Source organism: Ambystoma mexicanum, chromosome 5q (genome assembly GCF_040938575.1).
Source record: "Ambystoma mexicanum isolate Mex_15411 chromosome 5q, UKY_AmexF1_1, whole genome shotgun sequence".
Lineage (NCBI taxonomy): Eukaryota > Metazoa > Chordata > Amphibia > Caudata > Ambystomatidae > Ambystoma > Ambystoma mexicanum.
In genome coordinates, this window is record NC_090933.1 from 1,054,576,972 (window position 1) to 1,054,601,813 (window position 24,842).

The 24,842-nt window shown below is 45.1% G+C and overlaps 1 protein-coding gene across 3 annotated transcripts in view; it reads left to right on the forward strand.

The window, feature by feature from the left end:
- The window catches only part of DEPTOR (DEP domain containing MTOR interacting protein), a 943,485-nt gene that overhangs the window by 222,132 nt on the left and 696,511 nt on the right, over window positions 1-24,842 (forward strand). The gene's annotated exons all lie outside the window — the stretch shown is intronic.

The window sequence follows — 24,842 nt, forward strand, 5'->3', positions numbered from 1 at the left end:
TTTCTTCTTCAGGGCAAACTCCACCTTGTCCCTGAAGATGATGTTAAGCTTTGTTCATTAATTGTTGATAGCTGTTGATAGCGTATGGCAAGTCTTTTGTGAACACTTCACCCAATGTTCGCGTTCAAAGAGTTTGAGCTCCTTGACTAATATTTTTTGTTCTAGTTTCCTAATGCTTTCGAGTAGCTTGCATTGTCACCTTCAATGCCTCCCACTTGACTGGGATGCATGTAAGAACCCCACTATAATACCACAAATGCCTCTCTGAATTACTGGGTCTGAGCGTAGAGTGTGGCATAATTACCATGATTGAGATCTCATCTCATGGCAAACCAATACCATTTCCTGTGGTCAGCCGACATGTGTTTTGACCTCTCATGGTCTTTATCAAGGCTAGTACGTTTGCGTCCATTAACCGGTTGGTTTGGTTGTTCAGTCTCACAATGCCAACAGTGCTATCCAGATGTTTTCATCAAGGAGCTTGAGGCCACCCGGCCAGACAAATGCCCAGCTGGGCTCAACTCTCTACAGCCACAGGACCACTAGTGGAAGACATCCACCTCAACCAATCATCGGGAACAACCAAACCAACCGGTTAATGGATGCAAACGTACTAGCCTTGATAAAGAACCCTGAGAGGTCGAAACATGTGCCGGCTGACCACTTAAATTAACATATTAATAAAGAACACAATGGTTTACAAACAAGGATACAAGGAATAAGCTTTCCCCTTTGTTTAATGTGCGAGGTATCTGGGAACACTCAATTACTAATCCGAAAAAGAGGTGTGGGGAACATCTTCACAATCATGATCTCGCAGCCAATCAGGAAAATTAATGTTTTGAAACAAATACACCAGAAAGTATCCAAGTGTAGCATAAGTGGACTCAAAACCCAAGTGCCCAAACACCTCTACTCACAATACCATTTCCTCATAGACTGGGGCATGAGCTGAAAAAGAGGTGGTGCCTGCGCTGGTGTCTTTTTATGATTGCTAGCATGTCTTGCTCCACCACCGTATATGCCATCTGGGAGAATGACCCATGAGTTTTTGCGTAATAGAAGAAAACTCTGTCAGCCGGGTGGGCATTTAAAGTGGTTTCATTGACCACCATATCCATCCCCCCATCCCAGTGCAAAGATTCTCTACAGATAGTTAAGCTCTTGTCATTGTAACAACAAAGCGATATGCAGACATTTCAAGGTAGGTTGAATCTTGGAGTCACACATGCAAGCAAAGCAGGTCTTTGAAAAATGTTAGCGACAGATCATTTGTTTTCGTTTTGTTACATCCCTCTGCTGATGTGATAATATAAATCCTTCCCAAAGATGGTAAGGAGTTACAACTGATAAGGAGGATCACCTTCTATTGGGAAATGTTGCATTACAACTTGGTAAATCACTTGCAATATTAAGCAATGAAAAAGCGGCCCTTTGGAAAAAGCAGAGAATTGTTAGCTTTCTGTTTCTATTTTAAAATACATTCCACTGGGATTATAAATAAAGGGTCTTCTTATATTCTAAACACCAGTACATTGCTTTCCAATGTAGGACTGCCTAAGAAAGAGCATGCAAAGCGTCAAAAAAGGCACAAACGCAGCCGAACGGGCAGTTTACAAATGAGCCACACATCCTGGTGCTTTTTGACATACAGTAAAACCTCAGTTCTAAGCAAGGTTAGCATGAGACAGTACATTTCCTACCACAGACACAGAGAAAGGGTTATCCAGACCAAACCAGAAATTGTGTGGAGAAAAGGGAATTGCTTTCCAAAAGACAGTTCTGCCTCTAGTTAAGATGTTGCAGAGCCTGTTTATCCTTACAGCAATAGACCAACACATGTATACTTCAAGACTAGAGAGCTTTTCAGAGAAGTGGTAGCTACTCTCTGCAGCATCTGAATTTCAGAGAAAACAGGACACACTTCATGTCATCTAATCTTCATCTCATGTAAAAGGGTTTAGTTCCTCTAAAAGCTAGCGGCCTATTGTATGCAGCAGGTCGGCTGTGCAATTACTGGTCTTTAGCGCAGAACATTTGATTGGGCACCAACTCTAAGCCTGCCAGTGCATGATTTCAGCTATTTCATGTTTCACCTATGTATTTAGGATGTACATGTGAAATCCCTTCTTCACAGGTGCCAACTTCCAATGACCATCATGAAACACATGTATAAGCAAGCACCTTACAAATGCACAATAAATAAATAGCTTCAGAGAAAGCCTATTCATTAAGGGAGCCCTGAGTTAGAAGAGTGGGTCCCTTAGTTGCTGACCTCAATGGAGCATCAATAACTTGAGCAAACCACCAGTAGTGCTGTTTGCAGCAGAGGTAGAAAGGCTATGCATGCTGGGCTATGATGACCAGACGACTCAATGCTACTCTGGCACTATTTTTCCTTTCCCACGTTTTGGTGGAGTGTGCAGCTGAGTGTGCAGACTTTGGCAGACCCAGAGTCTTTCTACTGCCTCCATTGTTTCCTGAGTTCCTGAGGCTATATACAAATACTCTCCCCCACCGCGGAGAGGCCTCGGAGTGTGCAGCTGAGTGTACAGACTTTGGCAGACCCAGAGTCTTTCTACTGCCTCCATTGTTTCCTGAGTTCCTGAGGCTATCTACAAATACTCTCCACAGCCGCGGAGCGGCCACGGAGCGGCCACGGAGTGTGCAGCTGAGTGTGCAGACTTTGGCAGACCCAGAGTCTTTCTACTGCCTCCATTGTTTCATGAGTTCCTGAGGCTATCTACAAATACTCTCCCCCGCCGTGAGCGGCCACGGAGTGTGCAGCTGAGTGTGCAGACTTTTGCAGACCCAGAGTCTTTCTACTGCCTCCATTGTTTCCTGAGTTCCTGAGGCTATATACAAATACTCTCCCCTGCCGCAGAGCGGCCGCGGAGTGTGCAGCTGAGTGTGCAGACTTTGGCAGACCCAGAGTCTTTCTACTGCCCCCATTGTTTCCTGAGTTCCTGAGGCTATCTACAAATACTCTCCACAGCCGTGGAGCGGCCACGGAGCGGCCACGGAGTGTGCAGCTGAGTGTGCAGACTTTGGCAAACCCAGAGTCTTTCTACTGCCTCCATTGTTTCATGAGTTCCTGAGGCTATCTACAAATACTCTCCCCCGCCGCAGAGCGGCCACGGAGTGTGCAGCTGAGTGTGCAGCTGAGTGTGCAGACCTTGGCAGACCCAGAGTCTTTCTACTGCCTCCATTGTTTCCTGAGTTCCTTGAGGCTATCTACAAATACTCTCCCCCACCGCTGAGCGGCCGCGGAGTGTGCAGCTGAGTGTGCAGACTTTTGCAGACCCAGAGTCTTTCTACTGCCTCCATTGTTTCCTGAGTTCCTGAGGCTATATACAAATACACTCCCCCGCCGCAGAGCGGCCGCGGAGTGTGCAGCTGAGTGTGCAGACTTTGGCAGACCCAGAGTCTTTCTACTGCCTCCATTGTTTCCTGAGTTCCTGAGGCTATCTACAAATACTCTCCACAGCCGCGGAGCGGCCACGGAGCGGCCACGGAGTCTGCAGCTGAGTGTGCAGACTTTGGCAGACCCAGAGTCTTTCTACTGCCTCCATTGTTTCATGAGTTCCTGAGGCTATCTACAAATACTCTCCCCCGCCGCGGAGCGGCCACGGAGTGTGCAGCTGAGTGTGCAGCTGAGTGTGCAGACTTTGGCAGACCCAGAGTCTTTCTACTGCCTCCATTGTTTCCTGAGGCTATCTACAAATACTCTCGCCCGCCGCGGAGCGGCCGCAGAGTGTGCAGCTGAGTGTGCAGACTTTGGCAGACCCAGAGTCTTTCTACTGCCTCCATTGTTTCATGAGTTCCTGAGGCTATCTACAAATACTCTCCCCCGCCGCGGAGCGGCCACGGAGTGTGCAGCTGAGTGTGCAGACTTTGGCAGACCCAGAGTCTTTCTACTGCCTCCATTGTTTCCTGAGTTCCTGAGGCTATCTACAAATACTCTCCCCCGCCGCAGACCGGCCGCGGAGTGTGCAGCTGAGTGTGCAGACTTTGGCAGACCCAGAGTTTTTCTACTGCCTCCATTGTTTCCTGAGTTTCTGAGGCTATCTACAAATACTCTCGCCCGCCGCTGAGCGGCCACAGAGTGTGAAGCTGAATGTGCAGACTTTGGCAGACCCAGAGTCTTTCTACTGCCTCCATTGTTTCCTGAGTTCCTGAGGCTATCTACAAATACACTCCCCCGCCGCGGAGCGGCTGCAGAGTGTGCAGCTGAATGTGCAGACTTTGGCAGACCCAGAGTCTTTCTACTGCCTCCATTGTTTCATGAGTTCCTGAGGCTATCTACAAATACTATCCCCCGCCGCAGAGCGGCCGCGGAGTGTGCAGCTGAGTGTGCAGACTTTGGCAGACCCAGAGTCTTTCTACTGCCTCCATTGTTTCCTGAGTTCCTGAGGCTATCTGCAAATACTCTCGCCCGCCGCGGAGAGGCCGCAGAGTGTGCAGCTGAGTGTGCAGACTTTGGCAGACCCAGAGTCTTTCTACTGCCTCCATTGTTTCATGAGTTCCTGAGGCTATCTACAAATACTCTCCCCCGCCGCGGAGCGGCCATGGAGTGTGCAGCTGAGTGTGCAGACTTTGGCAGACCCAGAGTCTTTCAGATGCCTCCATTGTTTCCTGAGTTCCTGAGGCTATCTACAAATACTCTCCCCCGCCGCAGAGCGGCTGCGGAGTGTGCAGCTGAGTGTGCAGACTTTGGCAGACCCAGAGTCTTTCTACTGCCTCCATTGTTTCCTGAGTTCCTGAGGCTATCTACAAATACTCTCGCCCGCCACGGAGCAGCCGCAGAGTGTGCAGCTGAATGTGCAGACTTTGGCAGACCCAGAGTCTTTCTACTGCCTCCATTGTTTCCTGAGTTCCTGAGGCTATCTACAAATACACTCCCCCGCCGTGGAGCGGCCGCAGAGTGTGCAGCTGAGTGTGCAGACTTTGGCACACCGTGGCAGGCCTTGGGGGTCGTGCTAACCACGAGTTACTGCCTGACTGAACTGTACCATCTATCCGAACACAGCGCTGCGATCCAGTGTGCATACGCCATTCCCTCATGGCGAGCTCTTCACAGCTAGAGCTGGAGCGGATCATGGCAAATGGGGCTGGAGCCAGTGCAGGTACGGCATCAACCCATTGTTCTCTACTCCCATCCCCCTCTGTTTCCAAAATGTCCTCACCTCTTCCCCCGTCCCAATCCCTGTCTTTCCGTCCCCTCCTTTCTGATCTTTCCTCCCCCCTTCCCCATCCCCCTGCCTTGCCTGCTGGCGGCTCCTTCATACAGAATGAGGCGGAACCCCCAGATGAGTCCTCTGCCCACCGAAGGCCCTGACCATGTCAACAACCAACTTGAAGAAGCAGGGAGAAAACCCCGTGGCCCACGGGCGGGTGCAGAAACCAACAGTCTCCCCGGCAATTCCTATTCAGTCTCCGGATCACCCTTGTTTGCTGGACGATTCATGGGGGTGCGGAGAGGTTTCTGCCGCTGACTCGGCCCCTCCCGCGCCTCATCGTACTCCAGCTGGCCAGGCCAAACAACCCCTGGGCATGACCGCACCATCACTGGTCCCCGTCCCGGCTGAGCCTCAGCCTCCAATTCGGACGCCCATGGAGGTGTTTCTACCAGCCCCATTGAATGTACCGGAGGGGCCTATTGTGTCTGTTGCTACTAACAACGCTGTCGACACACAACTCATTCAGCCCTGCACCACCCCTTTTGATCAAATGGTATCCAACTTTCTAGGATCCTCGCTCCAAATTGCCAACCATGTGGAAGGATCTGACCCCGTTTTCGACCAAACGCCGAAATCTCCCACTGTTAAAACCAAAGTGGTGTGCGCTATCGACGTGCACTTGAATCCAGCGCTGGACAACCTCATGAGTCCAAAGGAGGTTTGTGATTCTCCAGTTTTCGACCAAATCGTCTATGAAATTAATGAAACCACAACGGTTCTGAATGAGCTGAAGTCGCCAGTGACTAGGATAAGCCATTCTGAACTAGACTCAAGTGAAACTCATTGGGGGGTAGGAGATGCGATACTAGAAGGCAATCCAGAGGGGCTGGCTTCCTGCAAAACAAACACTCAAATGACACTCGAAGAGTCTGGAGATGATGAACCCCAGGACTCTAATGAGAACCCTAAAGAATGTAAAAAAGGAGTCCCAAATGGTGGTCAGCGTAATTTGGCAACAACGCTGTATTCGATAACTTACCGCTATAACATCAGTAAGATCACAAGAAGACCGACGGCAAGACCAAAGGCCCTAACAAAATAAAATTGGCCCCAAGAAAGGTCCAATTAACTCTCTTACAGTGGACTCTATAAACAACTTCTTTAAGAAGAAACATAAGGCTCGACTGAACCCTCAGCATGAACTCTCAGACAGCGAAATCCTGGCAAGTTTTTCCCAACATGAGACATCTAGTGTGTTACCACAAGACCCAGTAGCTGGCCCTAATATTGCTCCCCGGGCATCAGAACCCGGTAACTCCACGAAGACGGCGGAAGGTACGCCAGTCCTTACATGGCATTGCACTAAGAAACACCCAACAGTATCAGGAACGGATTATCAGCGGACCGATACGACTCCGGGTTCATCCGCCTACACTGCAAATCCTAAAGTGGAAATTGATGACGGTGAGCTCACGAGGCGAACACAACTACTCGTCTGTAGTTCTCACTCGAAATCTCTAAAACAACACACAGAAGGCACTGGCTCACAGAATGAGAGAGTGCAGGGCTCAAACGGGCCGGGATTGCAAGAAACATCAATTACCCCACTGCAGTCACAGAAACCCACAACGTCATCTGGATCCAACTGGAAGAATTCTGTACTTGCCAAAGAAAGAACGTCTAACAATACCGCAGAACTACCGCACACCCCGATACCAATGCGAAGATTGAGTGAAATCCAACATCCTCCCTCTCGAGATTCCCCGCAAAAAAAATCGACTTGTTGAATATCATGTCCACGGTAACGGTTGCGCTGGCACCTTTCAGCAAGCTCTATGTGAGCATCAATGACTCTTTGCGCGATCAGACATCGCTTATAGCCCTGATGCAGTCTAAGCTTAACTAACTGGAAGGTTACCTTGTAGGGACTGAGGATACCCTGGCAGCCAGGATAGATCAATCACTCAGGCTGGCCCACACTAGATCTTCTGAGCAACAAACAGCTCCCAACGAAGCAGGCGGAGAGGATAGACATAGATTGGCAAAGCACACTCAAACGAACTCGGAGCTATTGCCATCCGTGAACTTAGAATCATCTCGAGTGGAAGATCCCCAAAACCAGCAGTGTCACTGGCCCAGACACTGGGAAATTGATTGATCCTTTAGAAGCAATAATTGCCATAATAGAGGAAGAAGATGAGAAAAAACAGGAAGATAGGCTGAGTGATGCAATTACGGGTACTCAAAAAAAAACTTTAAACCCTTTTTCTTATACAAAGCCCACAGCATGCAAGAGGGTTAAAAGTAAAGGATCAGGCCAAAACCCCAGGGTTTTTTTCCTACGGCATATTCAATCAGCAAAAGCCGCTTGTACACTTCAGTTCTAAGCTAAATAAAAAAAACACAGTTTTGACGCCCAGTCCCCAAAGCCCGAAGAAACGGACTAAACCTGTGATCCAATTGGCAGCAGGTCCAACGAAGCGCCAGGCTGCCGATATTGCTCGGCAGGAAAGCCATAAAAACGTGCACAAGAGCACGGGAAAGGAAAAAGTGACCAGCGCTGTCCTGATTGTGGATGACCAGTCGGAATGGAGTCCGCTTACAATCGATGAGACTGGCTCTGAAACCTGCATGAGAAGAACCCGAAGAGAAAAGCGGATGAGATGGCTTCAGCAACTCCTAATCTGGAACCACCAAGTAAAGTACAAATACATGACCCACCTCTACTAATAGCCAGATCTCCAGAAAGAAGGGTTAAAGCTTTTGCAAGCGGTCCAGAAAAATCGAGAAGGATGACAGTAAATCAAAACCAAACGGACTCAGTGACTAAGGCACGGGATAACATCAGGAGAAGATGGTCTGCCCCGCGTGAGAATGTCTGCCCTCAGAGACGCAAGCCGAACCTTGACCAAACAAGTTCTAAGCCAACTGAAGACCTCGGGAATGAAAACAGATCCAGACACTCTTCACAGAACTCGTGTCCTGCTAACAATCGAAAATATCTGAGCAGGCGTGAGAGTGAAAGGGACCCTAAAACGGAGTCAAAGTGAATTGAAAGTGACTGCATCCTAAGATTGAAATGTACCAACTCTAAAGATGGTGGCGAGACCATGAATAGAACTAACATTCTTAAAGTTCTAACACAAATACCAAGCTTGAGACACATCCAGGACAAGGATCTTTGGATGGTGGAACCCAGCACGTCAGGAAGAAGCCACTATTCATACATTCATTTGAATGTCAAAGTCATTAAATTTCAATTAATGAAAGAAATAGAAAGTCTTCTGATCCTTGGTTATGAGCTAATAGAAATCACTCGCTTAAAAGAACCGGTGAAACCTGCGAAAAAACAGTTTTGGAATCAGCAAGCTTTAAAACAACGTTGTCAATCTCAGGTGGCTCACGAACACACTACACCACTAGGATGGATCATGTACGAACCTTTCATAAAGACCTGGCGACGGACAGACGTAGAACTCATACGTCCTATCAACTAGATCTAAATGCGCAGAAAAGCCTCACTCGCAAGGAAGAAACATCGGATCGATCAACAGTCTGGACCCAGAGATCCTCACCCCCACTCCAAAACGATTTGTTAGTCACAAGATCTAAAAGAACAGACATCAACAACCTAGAGCTATGGTCTTGGCCTAAAACAGACTCAAAATCCCATCAAAAGAATTAGCCATGATTGGCTAAGGACGGAACTCAGCAACTTTTAGACGTGGCAAACACATATGGAGGCAAATTAATTCCAAGCAAGTGTATAAAACTCGGCTGCTGGAACACGCGTGGCTTCGAGCACTTAACCAAACTAACTGACGTCAACTTGGGTCATTTTGATATCCTCTGTCTACAAGAGACATGGTTGATCAACAAACTTCAACTTGACGGCTACAAATTAATCTTCACAGCTGCAAAGAAAGGGCCCTTAGGTCGACCGTCAGCTGGCCTCATAACCACAATTAGAGCAGGATCGGGCATCAATGTGTTCGAGGTCGTTACCTCACCCCACTGGATCCAGGCACTGATTCTAAATTGTAAACATACGATTAGCGATACTCAACTCCCCAAAGAGCAAAAAGTGTTCCTAATCAATGTGTACTGGAACCCTGATTTAATTTCGAAAGAGTCATTTGGGACTGTGCTCCTGAACCTGCTACACGCGGTTGACGGCAAAAACCTGGATCATCGTACAATCATCAACGGTGACTTCAATTCAGCGTGTGAAGGGATTGGCCTTCACGCCAAACCCCCTGACCAAAATCTTCCAGTGAGACAAAGAGGGAAATTGCTTGAACAGCTGATGGCAGCACGGGATATGCACAGCCTCTACTGGCTTCGATCAAAAACTAATCTACAGACCCCATCGTGGCAGAGAGGAATACAGCAAGGTACTATAGACCACGTATATGTATCAAAGGACCTGCTTTCTGAGATTCACACATTTAGGATTGAGTCAACAACGTTTAGCAATCACAATCTTCTCATTACAGAATACTTGGCGTCTAGGCTCCAGGCCTTTTCGAACAACACACCTCTCGAATTGTCTTCGGGGGGGAATCGGGTAAAAATCTATGAAAAGGGACTCCTCCAAATAGACTCCCAGTATAAGCGACTGGTGGATGATGGCTCGAACTCCGCCAAGAGCACTATGGGCGAACTGGACTATACACCCCTGATGACAAGGTTCTTGATGACTGCCACAAATCCAACTAAATCTCAGACACATCACCACCACACCTACAAAAGAGACCTTATGGAAAAAAGACAATTACGCAGACGTCTGAAGAAAATCTGTCAAAAATCACCATCCCCTGAAAACATAATGAGATGGACAATGGCTATTCGTAATTACAAGAGCTGGCTTAAACATTATCGACATAAACTGTACCAGACCGATGCCGAACAAATGCTTTCTGTCATTTGTGGAAACAAGTCAAACGAGTTTTGGAACTTGATTAAGGGGGTATCAAATAAGATGAATGACAACATTCAGAACAATGTGGGAGAGGCCCGATGGATATCCCACTTTTCCACCCTCTTTGCATTGATCGCGGATGACAACACCCAGAATACATCTGTCGCTAGAAAGAACAGGAGTGACAAAGTAATTTGGAACATCCCTGCAGATAAAGAATCGATCTTAAATAAAATTACCAAACTGAACAACTCAAGGGCCCCAGGGCCAGATGGTATCTGCAATATGGAATTTAAGAAGCACCTGGAGCTGTGGGCAAATATAATGAGCAAGGTCTTCTCCAATTGTAACAGTACCCAGGACATTCCACCATCCTGGAAAAAAGCTACCATCGTACCCATCTACAAAAGAGGGGCGACAGACGACCCAAACCATTATAGACCAATTGCCCTTTTGGACGTGATGGGTAAGGTTTTCGCATCCTTAGCTCTGGATGCCTTCTTATTTTGGCTCCGTTCCTCGGACTATGCAGACCCTTTCCAGAACGGGTTCGTCAAAAACTCAGGAACCACGACAAACATCTTGTTACTGAGTTCCCTGAAGGCTAAAGTTGTCCAGGGCGGACCCTCTGTCTATATGGCCTTCATTGACCTGGTTCAAGCTCTTGACCAGGTCAATAGACAGCGCCTGTGGGCAAAACGGGAAAACAAAAAGTCCCCTTCGCTCTATTCTGGAGCCAATAAAAGCTCTTCATCAAGGTACATCTATATGGGTTCGCCTCAGTGCAGAGGGTCGCCTATCAGAAGAAATCTATACATCAAGAGGAGTAAAGCAGGGGTGTCCCCTCGCGCCCTCTCTATACAACTCCTACATCGCAGACTATGGGGACTCATCCGATATGGTCAGATACTTTCCACCTTCGCTAGGAGACTCTAAGATTGAGCGATTACTTTATGCCGATGACATCATTTTGATGGATTTGACTCCCATCAGCCTCCAACGCCAACTGGACAATCTGGTGAGCTATCTTGCAAAGAACAATTTACGGCTGAATAAAGACAAAACCAAAATACTAATAATGGGGAACAACTCAAAAAGGAACCAGAAATGTTCATGGTACAGTGAAGGCCATTGCCTAGAAAAAGTGTGTACCTTCAAATACTTGGGAATCACTTTCAATAACGACAAGGAGGAAGCGTCCATGCAAGAGGTCCTGTGGTCGAAACTAAAATAAATTACGGCACAAGCAAAGGCCGTAGACAGGAAACTTGGCAGATTCTCCATCATTCGAACTTTAAGATTCTTTAAGACGAAGGTCGTTACTGCTCTGATTTACGGCATCAACGATATGCCGCTGCTCCCGAATTCTGTCTGGATTAAATATGAAAGTTACTTCTGGCAAGGTTTCTTGGGATTGTCCAAATCAACATGATAGCGTTGATAAGAAGAGAACTCTGTCTATCATCCCATTTAGCAACCAAAATGAGAGCAACGCTTATGTTGTACCGTAAAGTGATCAATGCTCCAGAACCCAAATTGTTGGATCTCATTCGTAAGGAAACTATAGGTGGTGAAAACTGGATGCTTACCAGGTGGGAACGATTTAACCTATCAATACTGAAAGAACTTGAAGTAACCGTGGAAACGTTGATTCAAAACCCTGATAAAGTTTCAAAGAAACTGTTCGAAGTGAACTGGATCCACACTTTGGAAGTAGCCAATAGCTACGCCCTGACGGCCGATCTGCCCTCTACTCCGATGAAGCTCGACGAGGTTCGTGGGTAACTACATACATTTCCAGATAAAGGGTTAAGCAGAACTTTTCTAAGGTTCAGATTAAATCAGCTGAAAACCAATGAAATTCTAGCGATTCGTAAGCAAGTGCAATCGAACAAATGCTGCTTCTGCAAAATACCTGATAAAATTGAAACCACAAAGCATTTGGTGCCCGAATGCACAGGTCTGGTGACAGAAAGACGCAGGTTTCTCGCCGATCCGTTGAAGAGCTTCGGCACTTTCGATTCAGAAAATCTTTGGGCCATGTTGACTAGTGGCAACAACAGACAAGGTCTTATCGTAGTGACTTTGTTCTTGAAGTCGCTGAACCTGTAAATGCCGGGGAAAAATTACTAAGTGTCCGCCCACCTCGATACACCTCTATCTAATTGTGGACAGATGTTAAAGAAACTGGAACTCAGTTTGGAACTTTCTTTTCTGTTTTTTGTAAAAATGGTATCACAATTAAATCAGAAATACAAAATACAAAAAAATACAAAAGAAAATACAAACAAACACATGCATTCTGTGAGTTGTAGTCTTCTTTAACTTCAAATGACCAAATAATGACTAACCCACCTGATGCCAGTGCTCTGAAATTAAAATGCATCATACTGGATAAGTGGCTTCCAGGTGACCTAGGTGCTTTGGTCAGCCTACATGGGCAACCCTGTGCTGTACTGGGGGTAGACAGTTCCAATTGGCTGCTTGCCAGAATGTTCCACTGCTGGTAAGAGTCCATCACTGCCGCTATTCCCTTTACATGGCAGTGTCTGTAACAGTGTGATAGAGGAAGGATATATTGAGTGGGTGCCCTCCGCATCCTCAGTCAGAAGAAGGGGTGCAAGTCTGCTGTTGTTTGAGTGAGGGGGAATGCCTGCACCTCTTTCTGGGGAATCTTTCACTAAGAATTATTTTCTCCCTGCAGCAGTAACATGCTATCAACTGCCCCAATCACTCCTTGACCCCAAACCTTTTCTAAACCATGAATGCACATTTTAGAATCCCCTGAATCGCTGACTCCCAGGCATACCGAGCCTAACCTTGCTATTCCACTATGGGTCAAACTAGAACCACTCAGGGCCATCTTCAGCACTATTGGGGCCCTGCGCACAGACATCTTTGGGGTCCCCCTCCACCAAACCAAAAGAATGAAGTGATCTAGAATGTCTACCCCATCCTCCCGCCACAATAACAACCCATAGGTTGAAGCTGCCTCACAGCATTAGAAATAAGGATGTTTACTCCCTTTCAAGTCCCCTTACCCTCTTCATCCGTGCTCTAATCAGAATGATAAACAAGTACCATTTGAAGGCCAACATTATCAGTCTACAAGGAGGTTACTTCTGTTCTAGAATAGATACAGGAGACTTTTTTTATCAATATCATCTAGGAAGGTATGCAGCCTGTAGTATTTATCCAGGACTGTATGTAAAAGGTACATGTAACCCAGAATAGACTGAGAACACGCATATGCTGCCTCACAGAACGCAAACATGCTCAAGCATGGATAGAGGAGACCAATTGGTAGGAAGCAGAAAGCTACACATTTGAAAGCATGGATAGTGGATGCAGATTAGAAGCTACCAGGAAGGTGTCTGTATCCAGACAGAATAAGATTACAAGTGGGACATGGTTTTCAAATAGTGTTGCCATTAGAGATCAAAAGACTAAAGTGCTTGTGGTGCGTAATATATCAATGCTCACTATTATGGTGGAAGCAACACTATAGCCAGTGAAACCATGAAAGAGGCTGCTTTGAAGATCATACCATGAGAAGGAATTCTCTCTGAAGGGCTGACAATTTTGAAAGGTTTAGGGACCGGCAATATTGAGACGTTAGGCAATACAAGATTACATTAGATGCCCAGCATTACACACACTGGCTAAGGGGTGAATCTGGGATTGGTGCCTACTCTGCAATTTCTGCATTTGAACCCTTTCATTACCAGTTCTTACCATGAACTAAACTAATCTAATTTTATAAAACTGATTTGGAAAGTACACCAATCACATTACCAAACATGACAATTTTTAAAAAGAAAATATTATAGAATGGCTTAACACAGAATTATTCTAGCTTCATTCTCTCCATCATCATCATGGTCTCTTGTATTTTAAAGCTTTACATATTTCCAAAACACTGGCTTGTAAAATTGTCATTTATAAACGTGCAGAAAAACCTTTGACTTTAAAAAAATGCAACGTTTTTTGTGTGTTAAAGTAGCAGACTTTAAAATATGCTTGCCCGAGTCCTGCAACATCTGGTCCGCTCCCTTCTGTCTACCACCCCTTCCACACAAAGGGCCTACATAAGACGAAATATCAAGTAATGGGCTAAACAATGCCGCCAGCATGCGAGGAGGCAAATCTCACAGAAGACAGCACAGAAATGTGCGAGAAATTAGATGATTTGACCAGTATCACTGTTTTGTCTGCTGGCAAAGCCAGGATACAAGCATGAATGCTTTCGTTCCAAATTTGGATACTTATTAATCTCTTGGACTAACAGTTTGTGCTCAACCTTTGGAGGTGATTACCTATGTTTTACAACACCCCATCTGAACAAACCAATGTCCAGCACTTCACCATAAGGAGGACATGTTTGTTTTTATAGCAACTCCTATCTGGTGCAGGTGCATTGCTGATATTAGCACCTTTTGTGCTGAAAGACACAGTACATACACAGGCAGGTTTATCACATTTGGACATAGGAAAGGCTCAGCCAGCCTTACGGGAATGTGATATTCTAACCTTGTATAGGAACACACATCTCTGCAATGAGTGCTTAACACACTGAGCTAAATTCTGAACCATTGTGGCACTCAATTTACCAATTTGATACGACTTTTCAAAATTGGCTATTGCACACGATCAACATAATTCCCAATATACCACAGTGAACACAGAAATAATTACATGATGAATTGATTGAGGCAGAATGTACTTGCCAAAACAGACAGGCAATAGGTTTAGAGCCTCAGCACCATGCCATAAAATATCCTGATGTGGGATGAACAAAGGAATCTTACTCCTTTAGATCGGGCAGCCTTGTGAGGCTCCCTCCAAGGTGGTGGCCCTGGGCAAGTGCCCATTTTGCCTTCCCATAAAAACGTCTCTGGACCCACTGTATTGCAGTTCTGCAAGACCACCTGTAAGAGGCTTTTCCAGGGAAAGCTAAACGCCTGGAATTAGTTATAACGCTGAATTTTCAATGACACAACACTTCTGTGCGAGCATTTGTGCATTCTTTGAGCATCTGCTATATCTGTGTGAGCATTGGTGCATTCTCTGACCATCTGCTATATCTGTGCGAGCATTGGTGCATTCTCTGACCATCTGCTATATCTGTGCGAGCATTGGTGCATTATTTGACCATCTGCTATATCTGTGCGAGCATTGGTGCATTCTTTTGCCATCTGCTATATCTGTGCGAGGATTGGTGCATTCTTTGACCATCTGCTATATCTGTGCGAGCATTGGTGCATTCCCTGACCATCTGCTAGATATGTGCGAGCATTGGTGCATTCTCTGACCATCTGCTATATCTGTGCAAGCATTGGTGCATTATTTTGCCATCTGCTATATATGTGCGAGCATTGGTGCATTCTTTTGCCATCTGCTATATCTGTGCGAGCATTGGTGCATTCTCTGACCACCTGCTATATGTTTTCACCTCTCTCCTTTGGCACCTCTTTCCCAAGTTGTGTATATAACTCCATTGCAATAACATCAAGACACAGCAATTCCACTATTTTGGCCTTGCTGCCAATCCCCACCCTACCTCTGCTTATCCCTGTGTGAATCCCTTCTTCCTGATTCTCGAGGTATTATTCCAAGTTTGTTATAATATGCTGGTCTGCATTCTTATTAGTCTTGCTTAATCCTTTGAAGTGACCTACTCCCTGGCTCGTATCCTACCTTAGTTCAATCTGTCATTTCCTATTCTGAAAGTGTCCCAACCACATGACTGGTGCATAGGGGTTGGAGCTCCTGGTTTTCCCCAGTCCCTGATTTATAATTCGGATCACAATCTGGACCCGTTTTGCTTCCTCGTGTCTTGTATAACTCACCTCTTCTGGCCACGTATTTGCTGTCGCCGCTGCCACCAAAGGAGCTTCAGGGGAAAGGAGGGCAAGCAATAATTAAAGGAAAGAAAACCTCCAAGGAAATCAAAGGAAGAGGAAGTTCATATTTGCTGTTGCTCCTCTCGATGAAAGATTTACTCTGAACTCGATCGCTTTACTCTTTTATGCAGCATCCCACCTCTGCGATAACTTCCTGGCCGCTGCCCCCTGTACATGACAGCGACCGGTTTCTATTTCCCCATCACTGCCATGTTTATGTTACCACATGTGGCCTTTTGTGGTGTAAACACGATGAAATGACACTCTTCGAGCTGCTGGCTTTAAAAGCAAGCTCTTCGAGATGATGGTACACTGAGGAGGAAAATACCAGCTGGAGGAAATGTATGAGGTAAAACCTCCCGAATGAGAATGCAGGACACAGTTTACTTGCAGGCCTTGTTTGGGAAACTTCTCTAAACAGTGAGTGATGCTCTCTTTCAACTGCTCAAAATGTAGAACGAGTTTGCATTGCACGTGTTTCAATCTTTAGATACTGTTTAAGGATGGGGTTTCCTGGAGGTGGAGGATTAAACCACCAGTCAATCGGGGAGCCAACCCCACTCCTTGTTTTCAGGAGAGCCACACCAAATAAGTCTGGATACAGTGACTCTACATGAGAGTTACTCTTACAGTCAGTGGTTATCCTGACAATTCAGTGTGATGCCTGCCATTGAGGGGTGGTTTTGCATACTGCAGGCCAATCCTACCAAGAGAATTTATTTTTGCAAATCTGCCACCCTCGAAAGACTGGCCAAAAGGACCATCTTAACTAAGAAGAGACCCAATAAAGAAATTTCAACATAGAGAATTTTCAACGTCTTGTGAGGATAGCTCAGGGGCAACGTGCTCGCCTTGGAAGCAAGACGACACAGAGCAACACAGGTTCGATCCCCGGGTCACAGGTTCGATCCCCGGGTCCGTGCTTAGAAACCTCTGGGTATTATTAAGTGTGTTATAAATAACATATCATATCAGCATCAGGAAAGAAGTAGAGTATTTTGGCAAAGAAGGCAAATGAAAAATGAAGGTGTTATGAGAACGAGGAGTACACAGAGGAAGAGAGTAAAGCTGGAAGATAACATTGTTGGGAAGACATGGAGATATGATATGATATGATATGGCATTTATAACGCGCCTATACACAAGTGTTTCAAGACATGAGAGGGGGAGAAGAAAGGGAAGCAAGCCAATGAGAAAAGCATGTGTTCCACCAGCCAAGCCAGATAGAAAGGAAGGAAGGGTAAATAAAGAAATACAGTGAGAAAAACATAAAATGGTTACAGCAATACACTTGAGAAGGAACAGGGCTGAAAGCAATGAAAAGAGGAAAAAAGGGAACTAGGAAGTGCACAAATTAGACATTGCATTGGATAGAAAGGGCACAGGTGTACAGAATGAAAAAGTAATTAGGAGAAGAGTGGGGCTCTACTGAGGAAGAGATTGGTAATGCAATGATAAAAAGACAGGCGATGCAGAGCTAAGGGAAGCGATAGCTGTGTTGTGATCACAAAAGAGGGATTGCCGGTATAGAGTGAAGGGATAGGAGAGAGAAAGAAATTGGAAAATGGCAAATGGTATGAAAGAGAGAGAGAGAAAAGGTGAGCTAAGCGATGGGGCAAAAATTCTAACAGATAGTATGAAAAATTGAGGACAGAAATCACCGGGGAAACCAAAAAGCTAGAAATCAGCACTAGAGCTAGTGAAGGAAAACACCAAAGGTAGAAGAGGGGTGGGGGGGCGGATCCGATCAGATAATGGGATTCGGGAGGAAAGAGAAATTGAGAGCAGGGCAAGGTTAAAGAGAGTACGCCAAGAAAAAGCATCAAAGTTCAAGGGTAGATCTATGAAGAAAGTATAGGGGAGCCAAGGGGTAAGATTGCCAACCCCACGGATGCAGGATAGTGGATTACCCTAATATCTGATTTGTAGTCTAACTACCCTCCCTCGAGGTCATACAGTGTGGTGCCTACACCTCAAATTCTAACGATCAAGCAGCCCCTCTACTGACACGTTATTTATTTATTTTATATTTGTGGTGCACATGGACAAGGCCCCTAGGCATGAGAGCGCAAGGACACACAGATCAGAAAAAACAGATTAGGACGAGAAGGCAGGGCAAGTGTGGGCAGAGGTATCTTGATGAAAAGCAGTGTATGTAGTACCTGTTTGAAAAAAGAAAGCTTCTAATTTGCTGTGATGCAGTGTTAGCTAGAAACTTAGATCTATGCACGAGCCGGTGCTCCTGAATTCAGGTCCCCAGGGCTCTAAAAAGCTATCAACGCATGCTTAGAGCAGAGCTAATCCACCTGATCTTCAGAATGTCCTTTAAATTGCGGTGCTCAAGCAAATTCTGGTGAATAAATGGTGTCATGGAACGCAGAAATGGAAGAAGGGCGTAGTAGGCAGCAACCCCCTCCTCCGGGTCGGATCTACGTGATTACTGCGCGCCATGTTTTACCGAATCCGAAAATGTAGAATTCGAAAACTCCAGCGCGCAGTGACCCCTCTGATCGCACTGTGCTGCTATCCCCTACCCCGACCCCCTCCCTCCCTACTTACCTTTGCCTCTCATACTTACTTGAATTCCCGCGTCTTCCTAGGCCCCTCATCTGTCCCCTGCAACGTAAATCTCCTTCCCCTAATGTGGGTAGGGACTTCCGTCCCTGGGCCCCCCCCCCTTCTTTTTCGTTTTTTTCAGTGCCGCACTCCTAGCATTGGAAGCGGGGACACCCTGCAACACCCGATCCCATCATACCGAACACAGGGAGTGGGGGGCACTCCGGCAACCCCCGTTCGGGTTAAGGGGATTGAACATTTTGGGATTATGCCCAGTTATTGCACATTCGGACATCATTTGTGTTCGGTATTTTGGATCCATACTTCCGGATCAGACCGAGCTGCCTGCCCACGGCACACAGTCAAGTGCTACTTGACAACCGCCCGGCCCCCCATACTTTGGATTCTTCCAGTCCCATCTATAGCACCGCATCAAGTGCTGGATGAGCTCTATGACTACATGGGGCCTCTGTATATTCCTGCAATGATGAAGTAGAGTATTTCATTTCTGATTACCAGAGTCAAAGTAATATCCATGTAAAATGTGTGTATTTCGTCTATTGCCAAAGGATTTCATAATTTGTCTTTGGCGTTTATTGTGCTGTTGAAACATACATTACCCTTAAAGCTTCAAATATAGCTAAAGAAGTGGTTCTGGCATTAGATGGGGCTTCTTTGAAATAGATGGACGTGCAATCACACATTTACACAGCTGTTTAGCACTGTTGCATGAACACTTTGCGTGTTTGGCTCGAGTACAAGAAGACAGCAGCCAGGGGGGAGCTTAGAACGTTTCAGCACAAACCCATCTTCAGAAAGAAGGGGCTGCTGGACCTTTCATGTTAAGAGATTGAGCAATACCTTGCGGGGCGCTTGCTGCTCTGTGGACCAAAGTGCTAACTTGATTCCAAATCCTTAACTCCAGAAGAATATTTCTGTCTTAGTTGATTTGAGGAGCAAGAATACAGTCCCTTCTTTTTGTAAAAAAAAGTAGCCTTTAAGTAATAGGAGTGTGTGTGTGTGTGCAAGCTACTTTCTAGCCAACTTAGTGCCCAGGACGAAACACTAGAATGCCCCTCTCCCCGGACTGGCACACATCACTCCCAAACGACACCTCTGTGTCACGCGACAAAACCCCTCCTCAATATCAATAAATATTTCCTGTACAAATGAAGCTGGTTTCATAACATTGCAATTTAAGTACTTTACAGACGAAATCTAATGTGATGTTGCTGCCCAAGTAAATGGTTCTTCTGTCACCTGCTCTGTAAGGCCTTGCTGAATTCAGCTTCAAACTGTCCGTACTAGCACACTGTCCGCCTGCCGGGGTCTTGGGGCCCACTAACCACTGGCCCTGTGCTGCAGGAGTTCTGTTCGTACCACCTCATTTGCTTTTTCCTAAGGGTCAATGCAAGACTAACGATATGAATTATTTTCTGATAGAAGGCATGGATAGTATTGCTCAATGGCAATGCTCTTGTCTTCGAAACAAGTTGACGCAGAAGCAACACAGGTTCAAATCCCAGGTCAGCGCTTAGAAACCTGTTCAGTATTAAGCGTGTTATTGAAAACCAATAATAATAATAATAATAATAATAAATAATAATAATAATACAGTTATCATTCTAAGGTGGACAGTCTGGTACACTCCTGTTCTACTCTGTCAAAATACCTCTATGAGAGGGGAAAAGGAACAAATAGCATCAATGAGTGTTCCTGTTTGCTTTGCATTAATTTACAGAGCATTTCAGAAATATAACAGTGATCAGAGATCGCTATATTTGATAAACAAGTCTGTAATCAAAGGGTTGTATGTGTGAATCTCTAAATACATAACAGACACATGGCTTGGTGCTCACATCGCTGTTCACATCGCTCACCCTAACATTAACGTGTTTGTAATCATGAACCATACATACTTATTCGGGCAGCTTAAGTTTTTGGATGCGAGTATAAAATGGCTGTAACATCAGCCACTCAAATTTGGTACAAGGGCTCCTCATTTTAGATGAGGAGGATCTGGGGCCAGTGTGAATTGAGCACACCCAGCCCCCAATACAGAAACATCTTTAGGGAATTAGACAGGAAAGGATACCCTACAAGAGACACCCAATGATCAATGCACAGAAAGGGCACCGCTTACAAACCTTAGCCTGAAAAGTAATAATAAGATGATCAAGCTAAACAAATTTAAGTTGCAAGATACTAGCTAGACACAAGAACTCACTCATCACCTCAATTCTATACTTATGCGCAGCACACCATTTCCTCGTCACCAAGACTTACATTTTAGTATGCAATGCCTATTGGTAAGTGCACATTTTGCACCCTGAGCTAATGAAGTGTTTTGAACAAAATCGGCTTTTAATGCATGGTAAAGGGTCCACAGTTCCTCAGTCACTACTTCCTCTGGAATACGCAGGCCTCGGGTTATTTCTGCAAAAAGAGCAGGCCCATGCTTTATCCAACAGAGCTGGCATTAGCATCTCTTATTTGTTCTGGCCTGCAGCTAGTGACAACCATGGTGTGGCAGTGTAGAAAGGGTGCTTGGCCTACTGGATGTACAATTTGAGGCAACGTATTTGATTGCTCTATTTGTTTAAGTGTGGGCACAGTATGGCATACTCGACAGAGCCACCTACATAAAACGTTCCAGTGTGCTATCGCATGGACATGGGACACATCAGACAAAAGCAGGCATATGTTCTGTTACATAGAGGAGCACCACATAGACGCCATTAATCAACAGGGCGGTGACCTGTGCAGTGCACAAATCATTGCATTGATTACTGTCTGCATGGCGACGCAATGAACCCTGCTTTCCTCACCAAGGTGCAAAGTCACATTGAGGAGCCATCTGATGTGCACCGGGCAGTGCTTGGCTTGCTAAGTAAATGATGCTGAGCGGATGCATTTGGTCCGTGTTCCAAAGCAGCCACTAGCATACTTAAGCAAGATCATGACAGTTAACCCTTCCAGGCATGCGCCGTATGTAATGTTAATGTTAATGTTAATGTTAATGTTAATGTTAAAGGTCATTTGTACCGCGCACTATCACCACCGGAGTGGTCCCCTGGCGCTCTGGCGGCTCCGAAAGAGGGAGGGAGGGGTGGGTTAGTGGGTGGAGGCTGGAAAAGTGCAAGATTGCAGTGATGTGCTGTTGGCAGCCTCAGGACGGTGGTTCCGTCGGCTGGGCCTGGGGTGTATGCGGCCGGTAGTCGTCGTGTGCTGATGTGCGAGTCTATGTGTGTTTTTGTTTTGTTGTTGCAGTGTAGTGAAGTTCGTGCGGTTTGCTGTGCTGGAGGTTTGTGGTTGTGTTTGGTTTGGTGTTTGAGAGGTGTATGCAGAGAAGGAAGTTGTTAGTGGTATTGGTTAGTTGGCATCTCTATCCTGGATTGAGCCGGTTGGGCTCGTGTAATCTTACACGACGGGATGCTTGTACACCCTGTGCCTCAGGAGGTACGTGCTCGTTTTTTTTTTTCTCCATTCGAGGCCGTTTGAGGATTTAGCTGTCCCCTCCGCCCGCTCCCTTAATAACTTTGCATGCTCCTCACCCCCCCACATGACTAGCGCAGCTGCTAGTGTCCATACTTCCGTTTGTGTGGTGATTAGTTGTGTCTTGTCCGTTCCACAGCTCGTGGTACCTATTACTAAAAAGTAATATAGAAAAACAGTTTTGTTGCGTCATTAAAAAGACATGAAAATAAAGAACATAGTTTAAAAACTTTTCTGTCATTTAGCCTGCCCAGGATCGAGCTACATATTCAACTGAAAAGCAACATACAAAAAATCGTTTTGGTGTGTCAAATAAAAAGACATGAAAATAAAGCACGTAGTTTAAAACCTTTCCTGTATGCAACGTTAATTCTCTTGTAAGAATGTGTAGATCTGGTCCGAACATGCACAGGGGAACATTTTTGATTGCTCTGTATTTCGAAGTGCATCTCGTTGGTGAATTCTCATTTGCACATTTGCACAAAGAGAGTGTGAAAGAGCATCTGAATGTGCGCATTGATGATGCACAAGTTCAGATGCTGTTGTTTGCGTGGTGTGCAACTTTTTTTGGCACAAGTTATGACTAGCTCATCTCATCACTTGCCTAAAAAAAGTTTTAAGAATCTGGCCCACTGTGTTCTTCTGCTTCCTAAAATAAGGCAGATATGTATTGCTATTCATGTATTGGTGATTGTCAAGTTCTCCATGCACACTGAATGCATAACATAATTACTGAACGGCATTACCCAATTTGACCTTTTAAAATTGACCTTTTGTCCTAATTGACCTAATTGTACTGGTCCTAATTGACCTTTATATTATTTTACTTATTTTATATATGTATTGGGTTGGTTTTGGATTATAAATAATATAAGGGGATTGGGTGGGGGGTTGCAGGGTTTATTGGATTGGGTGGGGGATTGCAGTGGGTTTCCCTCACATATATGTCCTAATTGCCCTTTTAAATTAAGTCAGTTCTCCCGACGTCAATTCGCCTGAGCTCAATTGTACAAAAGGTCAATTAGTATACATCCAACCTCAGCAGAGACGACTCAGCCTTTCATCATTCAGAAGTCGGGAAACTGAGGACCATTGGATTGGGTAATCGTAGCACCTGTTTTTTACAGGACTATGAAATGGCAAGACTGCGGAACTCTGTACTATATGAAGAAGTTATTATTTAAATTTGCATAGTGTGGCCGTGCAAACTGAAACGCCTTAAGGTGCTTCCTGTTTGGAGTGAGTGTGATGGATGATTTGGAAAAGATCATTTTGAACTTTATTCTGAAAGCTTGGCGGCTGGATTCATATTCAGGTCTCCACCAATAATGATAACTGGATCTGAAAGATTTTCACAATGATGGTCAATTAACCACATTATTGTATCTATAAAGATTGAACCTTTGATTCCTGTCAAATGCCAGTAGAGGTTACACACGATTAGCCATTTGGGACATTTAGATCTTGCACATGTAGTTCGACTTTGCAATATTTGTGTATATTTGTGTATATGCATTCGTATGTGCATTTGGATTCAGTGTTACAATTGTTTCTTATGCTATTCTGTTTTTTATCATTGTTAACAAGCCTGAGATTGGCCTGCACTTGATTCCTTTTAGAGCTGGGTTAAGATTAACTATGTAACCATCTAATATAGGTGCAGTGCGCAGCCAGGTTTCTTTGAAGCAAATAATATCGTAATCATCCCATTTCAATTCACAAGTTAGAAGGAGGTGCCCAAAGCCTCTCGTATTTCAACTTCCAACTACCCATCTGCTTCACGAAGTACAGTGGCCTAGTGAGGATTGCCTTTTATTAAGGATTAAGGCCTCTGCTATCCAATTCCAGGAATTATTTTGTTTAGCTTCAGAGTGGTCTTCCTGAGGGAATATCACTTTTCTGGTCACAAAATCAGATCCTCCTACAGTATTGGAAAATGGGGTCTGAACTTTTGCCACTGAGTCTGACCTTCTAGAGTTGACCGCTGGTTGTCTTGTAGTCTCTTTGTTATATAAGCCTTCAATCTCTTCTCTGCTTTTCTTACTCGAACCCCCTCTTGTGGAGATAGCTTTTTCAATCTTCTTATTGGATACAATTGGGGTTTCCACCATCGTTTCAATCAGATCAGATCCCAATGGTAATAAAAGATGTGCTTCTTCTAGAATAGCCTGCTTAATCAAGTTGTATCCAAGATGGATCACACTTTGTCAAGAGATCGTTCATTTAGGAATTCCACCCTTGCTATATCCTTTGTCTTAAGTGAAAAAAGTTTTGGAATGTGATGTGATAGTCTTAAGACGTTGGCCCTGTTCATCCTAGGACCATCATCAAGATGTAAAACTCTTTCTAATACGATACATGTTTTTGCCTCCAAGGTCTTAGTTGGTTTATTGAAATTTGTTTTTTTTACCAAAGTCTCTCCAAAGGATCTCATGTCCCGTTCTACAATGATTTTACTTGATTTTACAGACAGAGCCAGGTGCTTCTTCTCCAGTGTTAGAAACTCTAGAGTAGCATCCTTTTGATGCTGTACATTTTCAATTTCCTTATTCATATTAATAGTCTGCTTTCTAAAATTTGTCTCCTTTATACTCTGACTCTGATCTGGGATTATAGCCAGGCGCTTTTGTTATATAGTCCTGAAACTGTCACAATTATTCACCAACCCTACATCCAGAACTTTCTCTGAGCTTTTACTTTTGGCCAGAACGCCATAAGTAGATGCCTGTTCTTTGGCCAATTCTCGATCGTGGTGATCTAAGGTGTCTTCATCATCGTCCTCTTTCG